The following is a 17,327-nucleotide window of genomic DNA, read 5'->3' as shown; positions in this document are numbered from 1 at the left end:
GTCTAGTGGTTAGGATTCGGCGCTCTCACCGCCGCGGCCCGGGTTCGATTCTCGTTCAGGGAACATTGTATTTGCGTTGCTTCGAAATGCAATGCTGCTCCTGAACAAGCTTGCAGCTCACCTTGCTGTTGTTGCCCCAATCATCAGCAGCGCGTCGTGATACAACAGACACTTCTGTTTTAAAGTCTGCACTAAATGACAAGATCTCGCTCAACAAGTGGAACTACAATTGCTGAAAGACAACGTAAATTTTGCCAATCATGGCTTTCTTTAGTCTTCCAGGTACCTATTTGCGCCACATCACTCGAGCTTATCATCAATCAAAGCATTGCCACTGTGGAAATATTCAGCATTTTAAACTTCGCAAAGTGTGCAAGACTGGAATCAGGGAATGCCTGGACCATGGGGACCGATAACGTATCCTTGAGCATTCATTTGGACTGGGCCCCTTCTATATTGCACATTGGCTCACTGCGTGTCAATGTTTCGCGTTCACAGGCGATTTGCAAGATCTGAATTTCCCGGCAGAGAATTCATGGAGTTTTTCATCAAACCGAGATTCACCATCACTAACGTTAAATCTCTCCTTGATTCGCGACTCTTATCTCTCTTCATCATATCACTGCTAAGTACTGAACCTGCTTTAATTTCACCTTGGCTCGGGGTCAGTGCGGCTCAATAGGACTTCGGCCCGTCTCCTTTTCACAACCCATCAGTGCCGAGAACAGAACGGGGAATTTTACTGACATGTTATGTTCTGAATCAGTTATAAACTCTCCAGTATATTTCACTGTGTCTTCAACACTGTGAGATCTAGCCTGGTGTGCAATCTTTGTGTCTTTATGAACACTTCAGCAGAACATTAAACGTACATATGGAACTACAATTGCTGATTGACACTGTACGGTTTGCCAACATTTAAGTGCAGTGTGAGAACAATCACAATGATCATTATTCTTCCATGTACCTTCTTGCGCGGCATCACCCTAACAAACCGAGCTGATCACAGCCCGGCTATCAGTCAATTCATTGCCAGTGCGGAAAAATGCACATTTTCAAGTTAGCAACGTGCACAATCCCGGAATCAGAGAGTGCCTGGATCGTGGGCAGTGATAAATTAACATGAGCATAAAGATTTTCAATATCATTATACATTACATGAACACATCCCGAGCTCCGAGATGTGTTTGCGAGCCATTGCCCCGAAATGAGGACTGAGTGTGCGGGGCTATTCCGACCGGGGTTTAAGTTTTCTTTCAAAAAGGTGCGAGAAAGTTTTGCTTCGTTTTCTGTCGGGCCGAAATAGCTCAGTTGGGAGAGCGTTAGACTGAAGATCTAAAGGTCCCTGGTTCAATCCCGGGTTTCGGCAATATCTGGTGATTTTGCGTTTCCTTCATTTTCAGGGGAGAAGCTGGTTTGATATCGAGACAGTGCTTGAGGGATGGGCTGTTCAGCGGTTGCGTGATACTAATTTTCGACATGACTTTTTTTAGATTCAGCGCTCTTTTTCTGTTACTTTCTAGTTATACTCTGCCCAGTTTTGTATATGAAGAATGAACAATGTTTAAGCGATGCGATGTGTTCAATTCTTATGCAGTAACTCTATCACCCAGTGTGTGCCGGATACAAAATCATCTCAGGCTGGGCTTTCACGGAGTCCTAGGGCATTTTGTTGCCGTTTAAATCGGTCGTTTAGGGCGTGGTATTAATAAAGCCAAGAGCGCTGGCCCGATCCCCGTATGGGCCATCGCAATTTTTCATAATTTTTATTCGGTTTTTAGTAACATTTACAATCAAATCTTCATAACGAAACAAATCCACACGCAATCCCAAGGGATGGGACTTATTTGGAATAACAGCCATTGCTTCTTTGCCGACGGTGTGCAGAGCACAACTTTCTGTTCATAACGTGTTTCTTGCTTTGCTGATAACCGATGAAATGGAGACCAGTTCCCGGCAATGGTTAAAAGCAGAACAGACAGACAGAACGGTTCTGTCGCCCTTGATGGGCAAAAGGCTTCCGTTCAGATCAAAAACACCAAATGAAGTGTTCACACGGTACCGAGAGTGAAAATTCCCGGAAAAAGGAGAGAATGAAATGGATTTCAGTGGATGCCTAGCCGCACTTAACGCTGTGATTGCGCGGACATGTCTTTGGTGTTCTCCACAAAAACTGCTTTTTGCTGTGAACAGTTTTCCCTGGCGCGAATGTGATGAAAGTTTCGAAAAAGCAAGGAGGAAAGACTGGGTTGGTCTGTTTGCTGGCACAGACGTTTGCAGCAGCTTCCCTGGTGGTCTAGTGGTTAGGATTCGGCGCCCTCACCGCCGCGGCACGGGTTCGATTCCCGGTCAGGGAACATTGTATTTGCGTTGCTTCGAAATGCAATGCTGCTTTTGAACAAGCTTGCAGCTCACCTTGCTGTTGTTGCCCCAATCATCAGCAGCGCGTCGTGATACAACATACACTTCTGTTTTCAAGTCTGCACCAAATGACAAGATCTCGCTCAACAAGTGGAACTACAATTGCTGAAAGACAACGTAAATGTTGCCAATCATGGCTTTCTTTAGTCTTCCAGGTACCTATTTGCGCCACATCACTCGAGCTTATCATCAATCAAAGCATTGCCACTGTGGAAATATTCAGCATTTTAAACTTCGCAAAGTGTGCAAGACTGGAATCAGGGAATGCCTGGACCATGGGGACCGATAACTTATCCTTGAGCATTCATTTGGCCTGGGCCCCTTCTATATTGCACATTGGCTCACTGCGTGTCAATGTTTACCGTTCACAGGCGATTTGCAAGATCTGAATTTCCCGGCAGAGAATTCATGGAGTTTTTCATCAAACCGAGATTCACCATCACTAACGTTAAATCTCTCCTTGATTCGCGACTCTTATCTCTCTTCATCATATCACTGCTAAGGACTGAACCTGCTTTAATTTCACCTTGGCTCGGGGTCAGTGCGGTTCAATAGGACTTCGGCCCGTCTCCTTTTGACAACCCATCAGTGCCGAGAACAGAACGGGGAATTTTACTGACATGTTATGTTCTGAATCAGTTATAAACTCTCCAGTATATTTCACTGTGTCTTCAACACTGTGAGATCTAGCCTGGTGTGCAATCTTTGTGTCTTTATGAACACTTCAGCAGAACATTAAATGTACATATGGAACTACAATTGCTGATTGACACTGTACGGTTTGCCAACATTTAAGTGCAGTGTGAGAACAATCACAATGATCATTATTCTTCCATGTACCTTCTTGCGCGGCATCACCCTAACAAACCGAGCTGATCACAGCCCGGCTATCAGTCAATTCATTGCCAGTGCGGAAAAATGCACATTTTCAAGTTAGCAACGTGCACAATCCCGGAATCAGAGAGTGCCTGGATCGTGGGCAGTGATAAATTAACATGAGCATAAAGATTTTCAATATCATTATACATTACATGAACACATCCCGAGCTCCGAGATGTGTTTGCGAGCCATTGCCCCGAAATGAGGACTGAGTGTGCGGGGCTATTCCGACCGGGGTTTAAGTTTTCTTTCAAAAAGGTGCGAGAAAGTTTTGCTTCGTTTTCTGTCGGGCCGAAATAGCTCAGTTGGGAGAGCGTTAGACTGAAGATCTGAAGGTCCCTGGTTCAATCCCGGGTTTCGGCAATATCTGGTGATTTTGCGTTTCCTTCATTTTCAGGGGAGAAGCTGGTTTGATATCGAGACAGTGCTTGAGGGATGGGCTGTTCAGCGGTTGCGTGATACTAATTTTCGACATGACTTTTTTTAGATTCAGCGCTCTTTTTCTGTTACTTTCTAGTTATACTCTGCCCAGTTTTGTATATGAAGAATGAACAATGTTTAAGCGATGCGATGTGTTCAATTCTTATGCAGTAACTCTATCACCCAGTGTGTGCCGGATACAAAATCATCTCAGGCTGGGCTTTCACGGAGTCCTAGGGCATTTTGTTGCCGTTTAAATCGGTCGTTTAGGGCGTGGTATTAATAAAGCCAAGAACGCGGGCCCGATCCCCGTATGGGCCATCGCAATTTTTCATAATTTTTATTCGGTTTTTAGTAACATTTACAATCAAATCTTCATAACGAAACAAATCCACACGCAATCCCAAGGGATGGGACTTATTTGGAATAACAGCCATTGCTTCTTTGCCGACGGTGTGCAGAGCACAACTTTCTGTTCATAACGTGTTTCTTGCTTTGCTGATAACCGATGAACTGGAGACCAGTTCCCGGCAATGGTAAAAAGCAGAACAGACAGACAGAACGGTTCTGTCGCCCTTGATGGGCAAAAGGCTTCAGTTCAGGACAAAAACACCAAATGAAATGTTCACACGGTACCGAGAGTGAAAATTCCCGGAAAAAGGAGAGAATGAAATGGATTTCAGTGGATGCCTAGCCGCACTTAACGCTGTGATTGCGCGGAAATGTCTTTGGTGTTCTCCACAAAAACTGCTTTTTGCTGCGAACAGTTTTCCCTGGCGCGAATGTGATGAAAATTTCGAAAAAGCAAGGAGGAAAGACTGGGTTGGTCTGTTTGCTGGCACAGACGTTTGCAGCAGCTTCCCTGGTGGTCTAGTGGTTAGGATTCGGCGCTCTCACCGCCGCGGCCCGGGTTCGATTCCCGGTCAGGGAACATTGTATTTGCGTTGCTTCGAAATGCAATGCTGCTTTTGAACAAGCTTGCAGCTCACCTTGCTGTTGTTGCCCCAATCATCAGCAGCGCGTCGTGATACAACATACACTTCTGTTTTCAAGTCTGCACCAAATGACAAGATCTCGCTCAACAAGTGGAACTACAATTGCTGAAAGACAACGTAAATGTTGCCAATCATGGCTTTCTTTAGTCTTCCAGGTACCTATTTGCGCCACATCACTCGAGCTTATCATCAATCAAAGCATTGCCACTGTGGAAATATTCAGCATTTTAAACTTCGCAAAGTGTGCAAGACTGGAATCAGGGAATGCCTGGACCATGGGGACCGATAACTTATCCTTGAGCATTCATTTGGCCTGGGCCCCTTCTATATTGCACATTGGCTCACTGCGTGTCAATGTTTACCGTTCACAGGCGATTTGCAAGATCTGAATTTCCCGGCAGAGAATTCATGGAGTTTTTCATCAAACCGAGATTCACCATCACTAACGTTAAATCTCTCCTTGATTCGCGACTCTTATCTCTCTTCATCATATCACTGCTAAGGACTGAACCTGCTTTAATTTCACCTTGGCTCGGGGTCAGTGCGGCTCAATAGGACTTCGGCCCGTCTCCTTTTGAAAACCCATCAGTGCCGAGAACACTACGGGGAATTTTACTGACATGTTATGTTCTGAATCAGTTATAAACTCTCCAGTATATTTCACTGTGTCTTCAACACTGTGAGATCTAGCCTGGTGTGCAATCTTTGTGTCTTTATGAACACTTCAGCAGAACATTAAACGTACATATGGAACTACAATTGCTGATTGACACTGTACGGTTTGCCAACATTTAAGTGCAGTGTGAGAACAATCACAATGATCATTATTCTTCCATGTACCTTCTTGCGCGGCATCACCCTAACAAACCGAGCTGATCACAGCCCGGCTATCAGTCAATTCATTGCCAGTGCGGAAAAATGCACATTTTCAAGTTAGCAACGTGCACAATCCCGGAATCAGAGAGTGCCTGGATCGTGGGCAGTGATAAATTAACATGAGCATAAAGATTTTCAATATCATTATACATTACATGAACACATCCCGAGCTCCGAGATGTGTTTGCGAGCCATTGCCCCGAAATGAGGACTGAGTGTGCGGGGCTATTCCGACCGGGGTTTAAGTTTTCTTTCAAAAAGGTGCGAGAAAGTTTTGCTTCGTTTTCTGTCGGGCCGAAATAGCTCAGTTGGGAGAGCGTTAGACTGAAGATCTAAAGGTCCCTGGTTCAATCCCGGGTTTCGGCAATATCTGGTGATTTTGCGTTTCCTTCATTTTCAGGGGAGAAGCTGGTTTGATATCGAGACAGTGCTTGAGGGATGGGCTGTTCAGCGGTTGCGTGATACTAATTTTCGACATGACTTTTTTTAGATTCAGCGCTCTTTTTCTGTTACTTTCTAGTTATACTCTGCCCAGTTTTGTATATGAAGAATGAACAATGTTTAAGCGATGCGATGTGTTCAATTCTTATGCAGTAACTCTATCACCCAGTGTGTGCCGGATACAAAATCATCTCAGGCTGGGCTTTCACGGAGTCCTAGGGCATTTTGTTGCCGTTTAAATCGGTCGTTTAGGGCGTGGTATTAATAAAGCCAAGAGCGCTGGCCCGATCCCCGTATGGGCCATCGCAATTTTTCATAATTTTTATTCGGTTTTTAGTAACATTTACAATCAAATCTTCATAACGAAACAAATCCACACGCAATCCCAAGGGATGGGACTTATTTGGAATAACAGCCATTGCTTCTTTGCCGACGGTGTGCAGAGCACAACTTTCTGTTCATAACGTGTTTCTTGCTTTGCTGATAACCGATGAAATGGAGACCAGTTCCCGGCAATGGTTAAAAGCAGAACAGACAGACAGAACGGTTCTGTCGCCCTTGATGGGCAAAAGGCTTCCGTTCAGATCAAAAACACCAAATGAAATGTTCACACGGTACCGAGAGTGAAAATTCCCGGAAAAAGGAGAGAATGAAATGGATTTCAGTGGATGCCTAGCCGCACTTAACGCTGTGATTGCGCGGACATGTCTTTGGTGTTCTCCACAAAAACTGCTTTTTGCTGTGAACAGTTTTCCCTGGCGCGAATGTGATGAAAGTTTCGAAAAAGCAAGGAGGAAAGACTGGGTTGGTCTGTTTGCTGGCACAGACGTTTGCAGCAGCTTCCCTGGTGGTCTAGTGGTTAGGATTCGGCGCCCTCACCGCCGCGGCACGGGTTCGATTCCCGGTCAGGGAACATTGTATTTGCGTTGCTTCGAAATGCAATGCTGCTTTTGAACAAGCTTGCAGCTCACCTTGCTGTTGTTGCCCCAATCATCAGCAGCGCGTCGTGATACAACATACACTTCTGTTTTCAAGTCTGCACCAAATGACAAGATCTCGCTCAACAAGTGGAACTACAATTGCTGAAAGACAACGTAAATGTTGCCAATCATGGCTTTCTTTAGTCTTCCAGGTACCTATTTGCGCCACATCACTCGAGCTTATCATCAATCAAAGCATTGCCACTGTGGAAATATTCAGCATTTTAAACTTCGCAAAGTGTGCAAGACTGGAATCAGGGAATGCCTGGACCATGGGGACCGATAACTTATCCTTGAGCATTCATTTGGCCTGGGCCCCTTCTATATTGCACATTGGCTCACTGCGTGTCAATGTTTACCGTTCACAGGCGATTTGCAAGATCTGAATTTCCCGGCAGAGAATTCATGGAGTTTTTCATCAAACCGAGATTCACCATCACTAACGTTAAATCTCTCCTTGATTCGCGACTCTTATCTCTCTTCATCATATCACTGCTAAGGACTGAACCTGCTTTAATTTCACCTTGGCTCGGGGTCAGTGCGGTTCAATAGGACTTCGGCCCGTCTCCTTTTGACAACCCATCAGTGCCGAGAACAGAACGGGGAATTTTACTGACATGTTATGTTCTGAATCAGTTATAAACTCTCCAGTATATTTCACTGTGTCTTCAACACTGTGAGATCTAGCCTGGTGTGCAATCTTTGTGTCTTTATGAACACTTCAGCAGAACATTAAACGTACATATGGAACTACAATTGCTGATTGACACTGTACGGTTTGCCAACATTTAAGTGCAGTGTGAGAACAATCACAATGATCATTATTCTTCCATGTACCTTCTTGCGCGGCATCACCCTAACAAACCGAGCTGATCACAGCCCGGCTATCAGTCAATTCATTGCCAGTGCGGAAAAATGCACATTTTCAAGTTAGCAACGTGCACAATCCCGGAATCAGAGAGTGCCTGGATCGTGGGCAGTGATAAATTAACATGAGCATAAAGATTTTCAATATCATTATACATTACATGAACACATCCCGAGCTCCGAGATGTGTTTGCGAGCCATTGCCCCGAAATGAGGACTGAGTGTGCGGGGCTATTCCGACCGGGGTTTAAGTTTTCTTTCAAAAAGGTGCGAGAAAGTTTTGCTTCGTTTTCTGTCGGGCCGAAATAGCTCAGTTGGGAGAGCGTTAGACTGAAGATCTAAAGATCCCTGGTTCAATCCCGGGTTTCGGCAATATCTGGTGATTTTGCGTTTCCTTCATTTTCAGGGGAGAAGCTGGTTTGATATCGAGACAGTGCTTGAGGGATGGGCTGTTCAGCGGTTGCGTGATACTAATTTTCGACATGACTTTTTTTAGATTCAGCGCTCTTTTTCTGTTACTTTCTAGTTATACTCTGCCCAGTTTTGTATATGAAGAATGAACAATGTTTAAGCGATGCGATGTGTTCAATTCTTATGCAGTAACTCTATCACCCAGTGTGTGCCGGATACAAAATCATCTCAGGCTGGGCTTTCACGGAGTCCTAGGGCATTTTGTTGCCGTTTAAATCGGTCGTTTAGGGCGTGGTATTAATAAAGCCAAGAGCGCGGGCCCGATCCCCGTATGGGCCATCGCAATTTTTCATAATTTTTATTCGGTTTTTAGTAACATTTACAATCAAATCTTCATAACGAAACAAATCCACACGCAATCCCAAGGGATGGGACTTATTTGGAATAACAGCCATTGCTTCTTTGCCGACGGTGTGCAGAGCACAACTTTCTGTTCATAACGTGTTTCTTGCTTTGCTGATAACCGATGAACTGGAGACCAGTTCCCGGCAATGGTAAAAAGCAGAACAGACAGACAGAACGGTTCTGTCGCCCTTGATGGGCAAAAGGCTTCAGTTCAGGACAAAAACACCAAATGAAATGTTCACACGGTACCGAGAGTGAAAATTCCCGGAAAAAGGAGAGAATGAAATGGATTTCAGTGGATGCCTAGCCGCACTTAACGCTGTGATTGCGCGGACATGTCTTTGGTGTTCTCCACAAAAACTGCTTTTTGCTGTGAACAGTTTTCCCTGGCGCGAATGTGATGAAAATTTCGAAAAAGCAAGGAGGAAAGACTGGGTTGGTCTGTTTGCTGGCACAGACGTTTGCAGCAGCTTCCCTGGTGGTCTAGTGGTTAGGATTCGGCGCTCTCACCGCCGCGGCCCGGGTTTGATTCCCGGTCAGGGAACATTGTATTTGCGTTGCTTCGAAATGCAATGCTGCTTTTGAACAAGCTTGCAGCTCACCTTGCTGTTGTTGCCCCAATCATCAGCAGCGCGTCGTGATACAACATACACTTCTGTTTTCAAGTCTGCACCAAATGACAAGATCTCGCTCAACAAGTGGAACTACAATTGCTGAAAGACAACATAAATGTTGCCAATCATGGCTTTCTTTAGTCTTCCAGGTACCTATTTGCGCCACATCACTCGAGCTTATCATCAATCAAAGCATTGCCACTGTGGAAATATTCAGCATTTTAAACTTCGCAAAGTGTGCAAGACTGGAATCAGGGAATGCCTGGACCATGGGGACCGATAACTTATCCTTGAGCCTTCATTTGGACTGGGCCCCTTCTATATTGCACATTGGCTCACTGCGTGTCAATGTTTACCGTTCACAGGCGATTTGCAAGATCTGAATTTCCCGGCAGAGAATTCATGGAGTTTTTCATCAAACCGAGATTCACCATCACTAACGTTAAATCTCTCCTTGATTCGCGACTCTTATCTCTCTTCATCATATCACTGCTAAGGACTGAACCTGCTTTAATTTCACATTGGCTCGGGGTCAGTGCGGCTCAATAGGACTTCGGCCCGTCTCCTTTTCACAACCCATCAGTGCCGAGAACAGAACGGGGAATTTTACTGACATGTTATGTTCTGAATCAGTTATAAACTCTCCAGTATATTTCACTGTGTCTTCAACACTGTGAGATCTAGCCTGGTGTGCAATCTTTGTGTCTTTATGAACACTTCAGCAGAACATTAAATGTACATCTGGAACTACAATTGCTGATTGACACTGTACGGTTTGCCAACATTTAAGTGCAGTGTGAGAACAATCACAATGATCATTATTCTTCCATGTACCTTCTTGCGCGGCATCACCCTAACAAACCGAGCTGATCACAGCCCGGCTATCAGTCAATTCATTGCCAGTGCGGAAAAATGCACATTTTCAAGTTAGCAACGTGCACAATCCCGGAATCAGAGAGTGCCTGGATCGTGGGCAGTGATAAATTAACATGAGCATAAAGATTTTCAATATCATTATACATTACATGAACACATCCCGAGCTCCGAGATGTGTTTGCGAGCCATTGCCCCGAAATGAGGACTGAGTGTGCGGGGCTATTCCGACCGGGGTTTAAGTTTTCTTTCAAAAAGGTGCGAGAAAGTTTTGCTTCGTTTTCGGTCGGGCCGAAATAGCTCAGTTGGGAGAGCGTTAGACTGAAGATCTAAAGGTCCCTGGTTCAATCCCGGGTTTCGGCAATATCTGGTGATTTTGCGTTTCCTTCATTTTCAGGGGAGAAGCTGGTTTGATATCGAGACAGTGCTTGAGGGATGGGCTGTTCAGCGGTTGCGTGATACTAATTTTCGACATGACTTTTTTTAGATTCAGCGCTCTTTTTCTGTTACTTTCTAGTTATACTCTGCCCAGTTTTGTATATGAAGAATGAACAATGTTTAAGCGATGCGATGTGTTCAATTCTTATGCAGTAACTCTATCACCCAGTGTGTGCCGGATACAAAATCATCTCAGGCTGGGCTTTCACGGAGTCCTAGGGCATTTTGTTGCCGTTTAAATCGGTCGTTTAGGGCGTGGTATTAATAAAGCCAAGAGCGCGGGCCCGATCCCCGTATGGGCCATCGCAATTTTTCATAATTTTTATTCGGTTTTTAGTAACATTTACAATCAAATCTTCATCACGAAACAAATCCACACGCAATCCCAAGGGATGGGACTTATTTGGAATAACAGCCATTGCTTCTTTGCCGACGGTGTGCAGAGCACAACTTTCTGTTCATAACGTGTTTCTTGCTTTGCTGATAACCGATGAACTGGAGACCAGTTCCCGGCAATGGTAAAAAGCAGAACAGACAGACAGAACGGTTCTGTCGCCCTTGATGGGCAAAAGGCTTCAGTTCAGGACAAAAACACCAAATGAAATGTTCACACGGTACCGAGAGTGAAAATTCCCGGAAAAAGGAGAGAATGAAATGGATTTCAGTGGATGCCTAGCCGCACTTAACGCTGTGATTGCGCGGAAATGTCTTTGGTGTTCTCCACAAAAACTGCTTTTTGCTGCGAACAGTTTTCCCTGGCGCGAATGTGATGAAAATTTCGAAAAAGCAAGGAGGAAAGACTGGGTTGGTCTGTTTGCTGGCACAGACGTTTGCAGCAGCTTCCCTGGTGGTCTAGTGGTTAGGATTCGGCGCTCTCACCGCCGCGGCCCGGGTTCGATTCCCGGTCAGGGAACATTGTATTTGCGTTGCTTCGAAATGCAATGCTGCTTTTGAACAAGCTTGCAGCTCACCTTGCTGTTGTTGCCCCAATCATCAGCAGCGCGTCGTGATACAACATACACTTCTGTTTTCAAGTCTGCACCAAATGACAAGATCTCGCTCAACAAGTGGAACTACAATTGCTGAAAGACAACGTAAATGTTGCCAATCATGGCTTTCTTTAGTCTTCCAGGTACCTATTTGCGCCACATCACTCGAGCTTATCATCAATCAAAGCATTGCCACTGTGGAAATATTCAGCATTTTAAACTTCGCAAAGTGTGCAAGACTGGAATCAGGGAATGCCTGGACCATGGGGACCGATAACTTATCCTTGAGCATTCATTTGGCCTGGGCCCCTTCTATATTGCACATTGGCTCACTGCGTGTCAATGTTTACCGTTCACAGGCGATTTGCAAGATCTGAATTTCCCGGCAGAGAATTCATGGAGTTTTTCATCAAACCGAGATTCACCATCACTAACGTTAAATCTCTCCTTGATTCGCGACTCTTATCTCTCTTCATCATATCACTGCTAAGGACTGAACCTGCTTTAATTTCACCTTGGCTCGGGGTCAGTGCGGCTCAATAGGACTTCGGCCCGTCTCCTTTTGACAACCCATCAGTGCCGAGAACAGAACGGGGAATTTTACTGACATGTTATGTTCTGAATCAGTTATAAACTCTCCAGTATATTTCACTGTGTCTTCAACACTGTGAGATCTAGCCTGGTGTGCAATCTTTGTGTCTTTATGAACACTTCAGCAGAACATTAAACGTACATATGGAACTACAATTGCTGATTGACACTGTACGGTTTGCCAACATTTAAGTGCAGTGTGAGAACAATCACAATGATCATTATTCTTCCATGTACCTTCTTGCGCGGCATCACCCTAACAAACCGAGCTGATCACAGCCCGGCTATCAGTCAATTCATTGCCAGTGCAGAAAAATGCACATTTTCAAGTTAGCAACGTGCACAATCCCGGAATCAGAGAGTGCCTGGATCGTGGGCAGTGATAAATTAACATGAGCATAAAGATTTTCAATATCATTATACATTACATGAACACATCCCGAGCTCCGAGATGTGTTTGCGAGCCATTGCCCCGAAATGAGGACTGAGTGTGCGGGGCTATTCCGACCGGGGTTTAAGTTTTCTTTCAAAAAGGTGCGAGAAAGTTTTGCTTCGTTTTCTGTCGGGCCGAAATAGCTCAGTTGGGAGAGCGTTAGACTGAAGATCTAAAGGTCCCTGGTTCAATCCCGGGTTTCGGCAATATCTGGTGATTTTGCGTTTCCTTCATTTTCAGGGGAGAAGCTGGTTTGATATCGAGACAGTGCTTGAGGGATGGACTGTTCAGCGGTTGCGTGATACTAATTTTCGACATGACTTTTTTTAGATTCAGCGCTCTTTTTCTGTTACTTTCTAGTTATACTCTGCCCAGTTTTGTATATGAAGAATGAACAATGTTTAAGCGATGCGATGTGTTCAATTCTTATGCAGTAACTCTATCACCCAGTGTGTGCCGGATACAAAATCATCTCAGGCTGGGCTTTCACGGAGTCCTAGGGCATTTTGTTGCCGTTTAAATCGGTCGTTTAGGGCGTGGTATTAATAAAGCCAAGAGCGCGGGCCCGATCCCCGTATGGGCCATCGCAATTTTTCATAATTTTTATTCGGTTTTTAGTAACATTTACAATCAAATCTTCATAACGAAACAAATCCACACGCAATCCCAAGGGATGGGACTTATTTGGAATAACAGCCATTGCTTCTTTGCCGACGGTGTGCAGAGCACAACTTTCTGTTCATAACGTGTTTCTTGCTTTGCTGATAACCGATGAACTGGAGACCAGTTCCCGGCAATGGTTAAAAGCAGAACAGACAGACAGAACGGTTCTGTCGCCCTTGATGGGCAAAAGGCTTCAGTTCAGATCAAAAACACCGAATGAAATGTTCACACGGTACCGAGAGTGAAAATTCCCGGAAAAAGGAGAGAATGAAATGGATTTCAGTGGATGCCTAGCCGCACTTAACGCTGTGATTGCGCGGACATGTCTTTGGTGTTCTCCACAAAAACTGCTTTTTGCTGTGAACAATTTTCCCTGGCGCGAATGTGATGAAAGTTTCGAAAAAGCAAGGAGGAAAGACTGGGTTGGTCTGTTTGCTGGCACAGACGTTTGCAGCAGCTTCCCTGGTGGTCTAGTGGTTAGGATTCGGCGCTCTCACCGCCGCGGCCCGGGTTCGATTCCCGGTCAGGGAACATTGTATTTGCGTTGCTTCGAAATGCAATGCTGCTTTTGAACAAGCTTGCAGCTCACCTTGCTGTTGTGGCCCAATCATTAGCAGCGCGTCGTGATACAACATACACTTCTGTTTTCAAGTCTGCACCAAATGACAAGATCTCGCTCAACAAGTGGAACTACAATTGCTGAAAGACAACGTAAATGTTGCCAATCATGGCTTTCTTTAGTCTTCCAGGTACCTATTTGCGCCACATCACTCGAGCTTATCATCAATCAAAGCATTGCCACTGTGGAAATATTCAGCATTTTAAACTTCGCAAAGTGTGCAAGACTGGAATCAGGGAATGCCTGGACCATGGGGACCGATAACTTATCCTTGAGCATTCATTTGGCCTGGGCCCCTTCTATATTGCACATTGGCTCACTGCGTGTCAATGTTTACCGTTCACAGGCGATTTGCAAGATCTGAATTTCCCGGCAGAGAATTCATGGAGTTTTTCATCAAACCGAGATTCACCATCACTAACGTTAAATCTCTCCTTGATTCGCGACTCTTATCTCTCTTCATCATATCACTGCTAAGGACTGAACCTGCTTTAATTTCACCTTGGCTCGGGGTCAGTGCGGCTCAATAGGACTTCGGCCCGTCTCCTTTTGACAACCCATCAGTGCCGAGAACAGAACGGGGAATTTTACTGACATGTTATGTTCTGAATCAGTTATAAACTCTCCAGTATATTTCACTGTGTCTTCAACACTGTGAGATCTAGCCTGGTGTGCAATCTTTGTGTCTTTATGAACACTTCAGCAGAACATTAAACGTACATATGGAACTACAATTGCTGATTGACACTGTACGGTTTGCCAACATTTAAGTGCAGTGTGAGAACAATCACAATGATCATTATTCTTCCATGTACCTTCTTGCGCGGCATCACCCTAACAAACCGAGCTGATCACAGCCCGGCTATCAGTCAATTCATTGCCAGTGCGGAAAAATGCACATTTTCAAGTTAGCAACGTGCACAATCCCGGAATCAGAGAGTGCCTGGATCGTGGGCAGTGATAAATTAACATGAGCATAAAGATTTTCAATATGATTATACATTACATGAACACATCCCGAGCTCCGAGATGTGTTTGCGAGCCATTGCCCCGAAATGAGGACTGAGTGTGCGGGGCTATTCCGACCGGGGTTTAAGTTTTCTTTCAAAAAGGTGCGAGAAAGTTTTGCTTCGTTTTCTGTCGGGCCGAAATAGCTCAGTTGGGAGAGCGTTAGACTGAAGATCTAAAGGTCCCTGGTTCAATCCCGGGTTTCGGCAATATCTGGTGATTTTGCGTTTCCTTCATTTTCAGGGGAGAAGCTGGTTTGATATCGAGACAGTGCTTGAGGGATGGGCTGTTCAGCGGTTGCGTGATACTAATTTTCGACATGACTTTTTTTAGATTCAGCGCTCTTTTTCTGTTACTTTCTAGTTATACTCTGCCCAGTTTTGTATATGAAGAATGAACAATGTTTAAGCGATGCGATGTGTTCAATTCTTATGCAGTAACTCTATCACCCAGTGTGTGCCGGATACAAAATCATCTCAGGCTGGGCTTTCACGGAGTCCTAGGGCATTTTGTTGCCGTTTAAATCGGTCGTTTAGGGCGTGGTATTAATAAAGCCAAGAGCGCGGGCCCGATCCCCGTATGGGCCATCGCAATTTTTCATAATTTTTATTCGGTTTTTAGTAACATTTACAATCAAATCTTCATAACGAAACAAATCCACACGCAATCCCAAGGGATGGGACTTATTTGGAATAACAGCCATTGCTTCTTTGCCGACGGTGTGCAGAGCACAACTTTCTGTTCATAACGTGTTTCTTGCTTTGCTGATAACCGATGAACTGGAGACCAGTTCCCGGCAATGGTAAAAAGCAGAACAGACAGACAGAACGGTTCTGTCGCCCTTGATGGGCAAAAGGCTTCAGTTCAGGACAAAAACACCAAATGAAATGTTCACACGGTACCGAGAGTGAAAATTCCCGGAAAAAGGAGAGAATGAAATGGATTTCAGTGGATGCCTAGCCGCACTTAACGCTGTGATTGCGCGGACATGTCTTTGGTGTTCTCCACAAAAACTGCTTTTTGTTGTGAACAGTTTTCCCTGGCGCGAATGTGATGAAAGTTTCGAAAAAGCAAGGAGGAAAGACTGGGTTGGTCTGTTTGCTGGCACAGACGTTTGCAGCAGCTTCCCTGGTGGTCTAGTGGTTAGGATTCGGCGCTCTCACCGCCGCGGCCCGGTTTCGATTCCCGGTCAGGGAACATTGTATTTGCGTTGCTTCGAAATGCAATGCTGCTTTTGAACAAGCTTGCAGCTCACCTTGCTGTTGTTGCCCCAATCATCAGCAGCGCGTCGTGATACAACATACACTTCTGTTTTAAAGTCTGCACTAAATGACAAGATCTCGCTCAACAAGTGGAACTACAATTGCTGAAAGACAACGTAAATGTTGCCAATCATGGCTTTCTTTAGTCTTCCTGGTACCTATTTGCGCCACATCACTCGAGCTTATCATCAATCAAAGCATTGCCACTGTGGAAATATTCAGCATTTTAAACTTCGCATAGTGTGCAAGACTGGAATCAGGGAATGCCTGGACCATGGGGACCGATAACTTATCCTTGAGCATTCATTTGGACTGGGCCCCTTCTATATTGCACATTGGCTCACTGCGTGTCAATGTTTACCGTTCACAGGCGATTTGCAAGATCTGAATTTCCCGGCAGAGAATTCATGGAGTTTTTCATCAAACCGAGATTCACCATCACTAACGTTAAATCTCTCCTTGATTCGCGACTCTTATCTCTCTTCATCATATCACTGCTAAGGACTGAACCTGCTTTAATTTCACATTGGCTCGGGGTCAGTGCGGCTCAATAGGACTTCGGCCCGTCTCCTTTTCACAACCCATCAGTGCCGAGAACAGAACGGGGAATTTTACTGACATGTTATGTTCTGAATCAGTTATAAACTCTCCAGTATATTTCACTGTGTCTTCAACACTGTGAGATCTAGCCTGGTGTGCAATCTTTGTGTCTTTATGAACACTTCAGCAGAACATTAAATGTACATATGGAACTACAATTGCTGATTGACACTGTGCGGTTTGCCAACATTTAAGTGCAGTGTGAGAACAATCACAATGATCATTATTCTTCCATGTACCTTCTTGCGCGGCATCACCCTAACAAACCGAGCTGATCACAGCCCGGCTATCAGTCAATTCATTGCCAGTGCGGAAAAATGCACATTTTCAAGTTAGCAACGTGCACAATCCCGGAATCAGAGAGTGCCTGGATCGTGGGCAGTGATAAATTAACATGAGCATAAAGATTTTCAATATCATTATACATTACATGAACACATCCCGAGCTCCGAGATGTGTTTGCGAGCCATTGCCCCGAAATGAGGACTGAGTGTGCGGGGCTATTCCGACCGGGGTTTAAGTTTTCTTTCAAAAAGGTGCGA

General features: G+C 44.9%; 14 non-coding genes across 14 annotated transcripts; all 14 read left to right on the top strand.

The window, feature by feature from the left end:
- Positions 1-1,296: 1,296 nt before the first annotated feature.
- On the top strand, positions 1,297-1,369 carry trnaf-gaa (transfer RNA phenylalanine (anticodon GAA)). The gene has a single exon. It is a non-coding gene; the product is annotated as a tRNA-Phe (tRNA).
- Positions 1,370-2,285: 916 nt separating this feature from the next.
- On the top strand, positions 2,286-2,357 carry trnae-cuc (transfer RNA glutamic acid (anticodon CUC)). The gene has a single exon. It is a non-coding gene; the product is annotated as a tRNA-Glu (tRNA).
- A 1,233-nt stretch (positions 2,358-3,590) lies between these two features.
- On the top strand, positions 3,591-3,663 carry trnaf-gaa (transfer RNA phenylalanine (anticodon GAA)). The gene has a single exon. It is a non-coding gene; the product is annotated as a tRNA-Phe (tRNA).
- Positions 3,664-4,579: 916 nt separating this feature from the next.
- On the top strand, positions 4,580-4,651 carry trnae-cuc (transfer RNA glutamic acid (anticodon CUC)). Its single transcript has one exon. It is a non-coding gene; the product is annotated as a tRNA-Glu (tRNA).
- Positions 4,652-5,884: 1,233 nt separating this feature from the next.
- On the top strand, positions 5,885-5,957 carry trnaf-gaa (transfer RNA phenylalanine (anticodon GAA)). The gene has a single exon. It is a non-coding gene; the product is annotated as a tRNA-Phe (tRNA).
- A 916-nt stretch (positions 5,958-6,873) lies between these two features.
- Positions 6,874-6,945, top strand: trnae-cuc (transfer RNA glutamic acid (anticodon CUC)). The gene has a single exon. It is a non-coding gene; the product is annotated as a tRNA-Glu (tRNA).
- A 1,233-nt stretch (positions 6,946-8,178) lies between these two features.
- Positions 8,179-8,251, top strand: trnaf-gaa (transfer RNA phenylalanine (anticodon GAA)). Its single transcript has one exon. It is a non-coding gene; the product is annotated as a tRNA-Phe (tRNA).
- Positions 8,252-9,167: 916 nt separating this feature from the next.
- Positions 9,168-9,239, top strand: trnae-cuc (transfer RNA glutamic acid (anticodon CUC)). The gene has a single exon. It is a non-coding gene; the product is annotated as a tRNA-Glu (tRNA).
- Positions 9,240-10,472: 1,233 nt separating this feature from the next.
- On the top strand, positions 10,473-10,545 carry trnaf-gaa (transfer RNA phenylalanine (anticodon GAA)). Its single transcript has one exon. It is a non-coding gene; the product is annotated as a tRNA-Phe (tRNA).
- A 916-nt stretch (positions 10,546-11,461) lies between these two features.
- trnae-cuc (transfer RNA glutamic acid (anticodon CUC)) lies at positions 11,462-11,533 on the top strand. Its single transcript has one exon. It is a non-coding gene; the product is annotated as a tRNA-Glu (tRNA).
- Positions 11,534-12,766: 1,233 nt separating this feature from the next.
- Positions 12,767-12,839, top strand: trnaf-gaa (transfer RNA phenylalanine (anticodon GAA)). The gene has a single exon. It is a non-coding gene; the product is annotated as a tRNA-Phe (tRNA).
- A 916-nt stretch (positions 12,840-13,755) lies between these two features.
- Positions 13,756-13,827, top strand: trnae-cuc (transfer RNA glutamic acid (anticodon CUC)). Its single transcript has one exon. It is a non-coding gene; the product is annotated as a tRNA-Glu (tRNA).
- A 1,232-nt stretch (positions 13,828-15,059) lies between these two features.
- On the top strand, positions 15,060-15,132 carry trnaf-gaa (transfer RNA phenylalanine (anticodon GAA)). Its single transcript has one exon. It is a non-coding gene; the product is annotated as a tRNA-Phe (tRNA).
- A 916-nt stretch (positions 15,133-16,048) lies between these two features.
- Positions 16,049-16,120, top strand: trnae-cuc (transfer RNA glutamic acid (anticodon CUC)). Its single transcript has one exon. It is a non-coding gene; the product is annotated as a tRNA-Glu (tRNA).
- The last annotated feature ends 1,207 nt before the right edge of the window (positions 16,121-17,327 follow it).

The sequence above is a fragment of the Pristiophorus japonicus genome, chromosome 28 (assembly GCF_044704955.1).
Source record: "Pristiophorus japonicus isolate sPriJap1 chromosome 28, sPriJap1.hap1, whole genome shotgun sequence".
Taxonomy (NCBI): domain Eukaryota; kingdom Metazoa; phylum Chordata; class Chondrichthyes; family Pristiophoridae; genus Pristiophorus; species Pristiophorus japonicus.
Note: the sequence above shows the minus strand (reverse complement) of the source record. Positions and strands in the feature narration are given on the sequence as shown.